At 46.6% G+C, this 8,287-nt stretch overlaps 1 protein-coding gene across 4 annotated transcripts in view; it reads right to left on the reverse strand.

The window, feature by feature from the left end:
- Window positions 1–6,874, reverse strand: part of TAOK3 (TAO kinase 3) — a 233,109-nt gene extending 226,235 nt beyond the window's left edge. For all 4 annotated transcript variants that reach the window (XM_077955353.1, XM_015152930.3, XM_077955348.1 and 1 more), the window contains exon 1: window positions 6,618–6,874. The gene's annotated coding sequence lies outside the window, so the exon portion shown is untranslated. The remainder of the gene's footprint in view (window positions 1–6,617) is intronic.
- Between the last annotated feature and the right edge of the window lie 1,413 nt (window positions 6,875–8,287).

The raw sequence follows: 8,287 nt of genomic DNA on the forward strand, positions 1-8,287 counted from the left end.
CTAGCCAACACGGCGAAACCCTGTCTCTACTAAAAATACAAAAATTAGCCGGGCGTGGTGGTTGGCGCCTGTAATCCCAGTTACTCTGGAGGCTGAGGCAGGAGAAATGCTTGAACCCACGAGGTGGAGGTTACAGTGAGCCACGATCATACCACTGCACTCCCGCCTGGGCAAAAGAGTGAGACTCGATCTCAAAAAATAAATAAATAAAAAATAAAAAATAGAGAAAATTGGCCATGAACTATGATTCTGTTTAGTGTGTCTACTGCCAAGACTAATTAAGTTATTAGTGTATTTAAGAAAGCATCCTGTCTTGATTAGTGCCATCTATTGTAATGGGTAAATAAAACATATTTGAATTGTCATAGCCTTGATTGCCATGGACATAAGCCAATATTAGAAAGTGAAACACATAAAATTAAATATGTACTGCACAGTGTCCCTGTTTGACTGGAAATAAAAGGTTCTCTTATTGACACTCAAAAATAGTGGAAGAAAGTAAAATTGATCCGTTCAATGAGTACTTTGATAACTGACTACAATATTAATATAAAGTATACAATGTGAGGTTGATTTCACCACCCATCATTTCACTGAGGCCAGAGGTGAAGTGAAAGGGCCCAGAACACTAGACTCCAGCATGTAAATTCCTATTGCTAGGAGTTAAAGTCACGTGGACCACACCTCTTTGTTTAATGGAACTAGGTTTTTCTAAGTATAAAATGTTTACTCCAGGCCAGGTAAGGTGGCTCACGTTGGTAGTCCCAGCACTCTGGGAGGCGGAGGTGGGCGGATCACTTGAGGCCAGCAGTTTGAGACCAGCCTGACCAACACGGTGAAACCCCCATCTCTACTAAAATTACCAAAATTATCTGGGTGAGGTGGTGGGTGCCTGTAATCCCAGCTATGAGAGAGGTGGAGGTTGCAGTAAGCCGAAATGGCGCCACTGAACTCTAGTCTGGGCGACAGAGTGAGGCTGTCTCGAAAACAAAACAAAAAAAATGTTTATTCCAGGCCATCTTCCTTTTCTCACACACTCTAGGGATTAAAAATGTTTATTTGTGAGACAGCTGACAAATGGTTAGGAGACTAATTTCCGATAACAAATAAAGAAATTGGCCCCTAAGTCATTCTGTTTGCCAGGGAATTAGCTCTTTAACTAGAAAAGTAGAAATAACTTAGAAAGATTTTGAATATACTTCAATATCCCTAACAAAGCTCAAGTCAGACAGGAAAAAAAAAATATTAAGTTGATTTATAAAGCAGGTAACTTTAACAACATATGTCTGGAACAAAATTGATCAATTAAATTCTATCAGTTATTACACAAATTTGAAATATTTTATTTTCTTTAATTTGGTGCTTATACCTTGGAAATGAGGGAGATCACATTTGGCCCATAAATTCAACATAACTAATGTATAATTAGAGGTGTATAGATAATATCACTTATGTTTCTTTTACTTAGCTGAGCCTAAGAAACAGTAAAAAAAAAACTTTTAATACAGCTTACAAATAATAAAGCAACCAATTAAATGGGTGATAAAGCTAAACTGTCACAAATTAAATTCCCTATGCTGATATGCAATCTTATAATATCCCACAACTTAAAAGTACGAATTCAAAAACTATCCATTACTGAAAAGTCTTTTTTCGGAGAGTCACAAAATCCTCCCTCCCTCTCTCCCTTCTGTCTTTTTTTTTGGGGGGTGGGGGGTGGGGCGCAGCGAGGGAAGAAATGAAAACTAGGGAAAAAATTATTTTTAAAAAAGAGGCATTTAACTAAGAATCTATTTTTTTAAAAAAGTACCAACAGTTTTCATCTATTCCCCTATGCTACTGATATCAACAAATGTGAATACTGGCAGGCAATGAGAATGTTTATTCAGGTTGGCTTAAACATTACACCAAATTTGATATCAAGGTAGTCTCTAAGATTACAATAGTTTGCCTGTATATGACTGCAGTAGTACAGAAAGTGTAAAATGTGTTACTGTATATACTGGGCAGTATTTGCATCCTGCTTAACAAAGACTGAAAACAGTTCGAGAATTAAAAAGAACTTGCAATGTGTGGTTGCCGTAAGCCTTCATATGGAACTGTAAGGTTCCACGTTGCCTTTTATTATTATATTTTGAGACGGAGTCTAGCTCTGTCGCCCAGGCTGGAGTGCGAAGGCGCTATTTCAGCTCACTGCAAGCTCCGCCCCCCGGATTCAAGCGATGCTCCTGCCTCAGTCTCCGGAGCAGCTAGCATTACAGGCGCGCCACCACGCCCAGCTAATATTTGTATGTTTAGTAGAGACGGGTTTTCACCATGTTGGTTAGGCTAGTCTCCAATTCCTGACTTCAGGTGATTCATCCGACTTCAGGTGATTCATCCGACTTCAGGTGATTCATCCGCCTTGGCCTCCCAAAGTGGTGGGATTACAGGCGTGAGCCACCGCGCCTGGCCTATTTTCTATTAAAAAAATAACATGGCTGGGCGCGGTGGCTCACGCCTGTAATCCCAGCACTTTGGGAAGCCGAGGTGGGTGGATCATTTGAGGTCAGGAGTTCTAGACCAGCCTGGCCAGCATGGTGAAAACCCGTCTCTACTAAGTATACAAACATTAGCCGGGCGTGGTGGCAGGCACCTGTAATCCCAGCTACTTGGGAGGCTGAGGCAGGAGAATCGCTTGAATCTGGGAGGCGGAGGTTGCAGTGAGCCGAAATCGTGCCCCTGCACTCCAGCCTGGGTGACAGAGCGAGACTCCGTCTCAAAAAATAAATAAATAAATAAATAAGATAAAATGAAATGAAAAAGAAGAAAATAAAAAGTTTAAATGAACAAAGGGGCTGGGCATAGTGGGCTTATGCCTGTAATCCCAGCATTTTGGGAGGTGGAGGTGGGTGGATCACTTGAACTCAGGAGTTTGAGACCATCCTGGGCAATGTTGTGAAACCCCATCTCTACTAAAAATACAAAAAAAAAAAAAAAAAAAGAAGAAAAAAAAAGCCAGGTGTGATGGTATTTGCCTGTGGTCCCAGCTACTCAGGAGGCTGAGGTAAGAGGATCGCTTGATCTTGGGAGGCAGAGGCTGCAGTGGGAGGACATCCTGTCACTGCACTCTAACCTGGGTGACAGAGAGCTACACCCTGTCTCAAATAAATCAATAAATAAGCAAGTAAAGGTATAATGATTTCATATATTTATAGCTTCTCGTAGTATAGTTTTAGTTTTTTGAAACAAATGAAAACAATTTTCACAGAATCCCTACTCTCATAACCCCCCAGGGAATGTAGTTATTACAGGCCTTTACTATCACTAAAACTTCTACTGCAAAGAATTTCTCTTTAACGTCTCTGGATCAATACCATAACGTCATGTGGTTGAAATGACTGCTTTAGTCATCACTTAGGGGAATATCAGAGTACTTTCTTTTCTTGCAAGGAAATAAATTTAATGTTTTGTCTTAAGAAATGACCATTTGTACCAGTCAGAAATGAGCTAAGAAATATGGTGACAGCGCATCTGCTCAAATATTTCCATTACTTTGTAGAATTATCGGTGTTAAGATTCTCAATCCTTCCGCAGACCATTTCATACATTGTATGCATTGCAAAATGAATATATGCCTGTTCTAAATACCCTTTTGAGTTAATTGACCTTATTTTTACTTGAATTCAACCTAGCATTCTGGAAAAATAAATTTAATGTAAAAAAATTACACTCAATACATCTTAAATATAGTGTCTCATATTTTAAATCTGTATTTGCTGTTGCTCTTCCTCTCATCTGTATAATTTCTGTAACTCAGGAGAGGACTTCTCGTTAGTGGAATTTTCTATTTTTCTTTTCGAGACGGAGTCTTGCTCTGTCGCCAGGCTGGAGTGTAGTGGCGCGATCTTGGGTCACTGCAAGCTCTGACTCCTGGGTTCAAGAGATTCCTCTGCCTCAGCCTCCCAAGTAGCTGGGACTACAGGCACACACCACCATGGCCGTCTAATTTTTTGTATTTTAGTAGAGATGGGGTTTCACCATGTTGGCCAAGATGGTCTCCATCTCCTTACCTTGTGATCCACCTGCCTCGTCCTCCCAAAGTGCTGGGATTTGTAATCACAGGTGTCAGCCACTGTGCCTCGCCACGTTAGTGGAATTTTCATAACCACATCAAGCTCCACAATCTCTGAAGCCATATAAGAACTGCTCTGTATCAGATAATGTCAAATAAAATCCCTAAACACTGCATCTCCTCTACTTATTATCACCCTGATAAAAATAACTTCAGTAATTTTTATCTTGGATTTACATAGTAGTTATATGTAAGGCATCTACATTATATCTTCAGAAAATAATACAACATTCCTTTATTCCTCTTAGTTGAAACTGCCCATATGGAACACTGGCAAAAGACTTCTAATAAAACATATTCTAAACCTGAAACAAAGGCAATATCTAAATAACCGACATTATATAATAATTACATTCCTCACTATTTTCCTGAAACCATCATTTTCCATGTCTGCTTCTATAAAAAAGAACCCAGTCCAAGAGAAGAGGTGAGGAGATACAACCTATAAACACTGAAAAGGAGGTTTTAAAAATTCAAATACAAAACTGCTGGGTACAACCATAACAAAGCATGTGCATTTGAGTTTGAAAAGTAGGTAGGGCAGTATTAACATATCCTAAGTACTGTGAACGACTAGCCTGATCATTAGTTTAATTTTCACATCCCTCAGAGTAGGAGGCTGTCCCTCACCTCCCACCCCCTATTGCTTTCCACTATTTGTTTCAGCCTTTTAATAGACACACACTTGCCTCCCACCAGGACACACGGTGTCTGGTTTAAATAGGTTTATCTCTCTCCTTAGCTTGTCCTGGAATTAGGCCTAAAGCTCAATCCTGGCAGCTTTTAGGATAAGAAATCTAATTGGAAAGAACCCTTAGTTATGTGACTCCAAAACCTCTTTTGAAAATTTAGTTTGACCTTCCAACTATCTCCAACAGATCAAAGCTAAACAGTCCGGATTCCAAAACTAGTATAGTTCCTTTAAATCTGCATTGTAAATAAACATTGATACTGATATGCTGCCAAATCTGAAAAAGTTTCTTAGCTCCTTGAGCTAAAATGAAAAACCAGTAGTCCAGGAAAACACAGTGGTCTATCAAAGAAACATTCTCATTCATCTAAAACACGGGTCTCCAAAAGGATCCCTGTCCCTTTCAACTTCTTGCGGTGGGGAAAGTGGGGGAGGTTTGAAGAAGCCCCTTCCAACTTTTCACCTGACCTTTTCATTAAGATCAGGAAGCCCCTCGCTTTCAAGGCATCACATCAAACTCTAAGGAACGAATGCGAAGCCAGCGGGTCAGTGAGAAGAGGTAAGGCGGCGCAGGTCTCTTGATCATTCCAAGATCTTTGTCCTGCGGCCAGCCCCACCAGCCCCTCCAGCTCCTCCAGCCCGTGCATTCCACTTCGCAGATGTTTCCCTTACATAATCTGGCTCCAGAGTCCCCCCGGAGTCCAGGGGGCTCACTCTTCACCCTCAGGGAGGTCGCTGATGCCAGACCCTGGGAGCACCTCCCCGCTCCACTCGTCTGCGCTGCCGCCGGCTCCTACTCGCTCGACGCCGCGACCGCGACCCAGGCTCCCCGCCGCGGCCGTTCCTGGGGGGCTCCCGCAACTTAGCGAGCGCGACCCCCCGCCCGCTCCCTCGCTGCTCACGCCGGGCCCCCGCTGTGCTGACTGGGGGCCCGACCCACAGCCCTGGCTCACCGCTCCTCCCTCGGGGTCCGCGCCTGCAACCGACGCTCAAAGCCCCTCTCGGGGTCCCACGCTCGCATGCGCTGTCCCGTGCCCTCTGGGGGTCCCCTCCTCTTACCCCGCCGTCCTGGCCCCTCTCGGGGTCTCCCTGCTCACACCCGCTGTCCCTGCCTCTCTCGGGGTGTCCTGCTCTCAGCTCCGCTGTCCCAGCCCAGCCCCTCTCCGGGACCCCTCCTCTTCTCCCGCTGTCCTGGCCTTTCCTGGGGTCTTCTCACACTCTGTTCTAAGCCTTCTTGGGGGGGTCCCCTGTCTTCACATCCCCTGATCGGTCCCCTCTCTTCACTCTGTCCCGGCTCCTCTCTGGGTCCCCTCCCCTCAACTCAGGGTCTCCTCTCCCCGAGTGCTGTCCCAGCCCCTCTCGGGGTCCCCATCTCTCAGACTCTCAGTGCCGGCTCCTCTCGAGGACCCTTCCCCTCTCCCGGTTGTCCCGGACCCTTTCCGGGACCTGGTCCCTCGGGGGACCCCTCCCCTCATTCCCCTATCCTAGTGCCTCACCCCGCTACCCCAGCCCCTCTCCGGGTCCCCTCCTCTCACGCGCACTGTTCCGGCCCCTCTTGGGGACCTCTCCCCTCAGACTTTCAGTCTTGGATCCTCTCGGAGTCCTCGCCACTCAGAGCCACTGCCTCGGTACCTCTCGGAGTCCTCTCTCCTCACTCGCAGTCCCGGTCCCTCCCGGGGTCTCCTCTCCACAGTCTGCACTGTCGAGCCCGCTCCCGAACTCCCCTCACTCGAGTCCCCCGCGCCCTCACTCCGCCTGGGGTCCCGCCGCCTCGGCTCCCACTGTCACCGCCCGGCGCCCCGGTGCTCTCACCTCAGACCTGCTGTCACCACCCCCGGGCCCGGCGCCGCCGCCGCCGCTTCCTCTCCCACACTTGTTCCTGAGTCGCTCTCCTGTGGCTTGTTCCTCGGCGGATCCTTGGGTCCGGTCGCCGAGTGCCGGATCAGGCTGTGCAGAGCCTCTGCTCGCGATCTCCGCGTTGCGCCCCACTCTACACGCAGGACCCCGCCGCCCGGCGCCACACGGACCCTCCCGCGGCCGCCGCTGCTGCTGTCCGAGGTGCGGCTCCTGCCAGGGGTGGCCAATCGCACCCGACTGCGCCGAGCACGCCCCGCCCCACCGTCTTAGTCCGCCCGCCCCCTACCCCCGGACCACGCCCCCAGTGGGCTCCAATAGGCAATCTACTGACCTTCCCTGATCGCGGGGCACAGGGCCGGGGCCGTATATAGGTATTTGATTGATAGAGCCTGGGAAGCCGAGAGGTCGATGGAGCCCGAGGATTGGCGGAGTTGTCGGTGGGCGGGACAGGGCAGGGCGGGGTCTCCTCAGACGCGGAAGACCTTGCAACTTTAGTAACCCACGGGCCCGCCTGGGGTGCGGTCAGTCTTGTTTGTGCTGCTCTCGGGTCAAAGTTCATGGCGCTTCTCCCCACGCCTTTACTTTTCTTGGGAGATTCCCAGGGACCACCATGTTAAAGCCTTTGGGGAGGACCCCAGTCCCTCGCTAGACCTTGCACAGCTTTCTTAGTAATTCTGCCATGAACTAATATAGCATTTATTTGCCCAGGATTTGTAAAAATTTCCTGGATTTAAACCATTTCTTTTTAAAATCTCTTGCAAGGGAATTGCTTCTCCTTGCATTGAGTTCAGCAGCCGTCAGTTTGGTACCGTTGGGGGAAAAAAAATCTCTACACAGTACTTGGTGCATACTTTGCCCAACTAAGCGTTCAATGCAGGGCACATTTTGATGGGTGCAAGAACAAAGCTTTAGAAATTTTCAGTTTGTAGGTTTTTATGACAGTAGAAAGACTGGTAGGGGAACCCTATTATTAGCTTAACAAGGTTTCAGCAAACTTATTCAGTGTAACCTTTTTCCAGGGCCACAGGTTTTAATGATTTTATGTGAACGAGGGGCCAAAGGATAACGAGCTTTGACCCAAGTGTAATATGTGATAATCAGAGAGTCCTCTTGATCCACGCTAAAGGATAGTGCCTGCCAGGGGTGAAAGTGCATCATGCTACTAAGACCCATTTGTGTTATTTTTGTGAAACTGGATATGCTGATCAAATCAACACCGGAAACAGAAAACTGCTTTCCTTACTCTTAATACCCTAAGTAAGTTTATGGACTTTAGAATTTAGCATTTGATGAAGAAATTGTTTCGTTTCAGGAACACATTTTGATCCTCAGTTTTGTCAGATGTACACAGGGCCTTAGTTCTCAGAGAACCCTCGATTGTTAACTTTTTAACTCCAGCTGACAAAATGTGTTTGTGTTCTAAACAGTATACATGTTTCTTCTAGTGTTTAAGAATCATACTCCATTCATCACCTGAGGTCAAGAGTTCCAGACCAGCCTGGCCAACATGGTGAAATCCCGTCTCTACTAAAATTACAAAAATTAGTGGGGCGTGGTGGTACACGCCTGTAATCCCAGCTACTCGAAAGGCTGAGGCAGGAGAATCGCTTGAACCCAGGAGGTGG

This window comes from Macaca mulatta, chromosome 11, assembly GCF_049350105.2.
Source record: "Macaca mulatta isolate MMU2019108-1 chromosome 11, T2T-MMU8v2.0, whole genome shotgun sequence".
In the NCBI taxonomy this organism is placed as follows: domain Eukaryota; kingdom Metazoa; phylum Chordata; class Mammalia; order Primates; family Cercopithecidae; genus Macaca; species Macaca mulatta.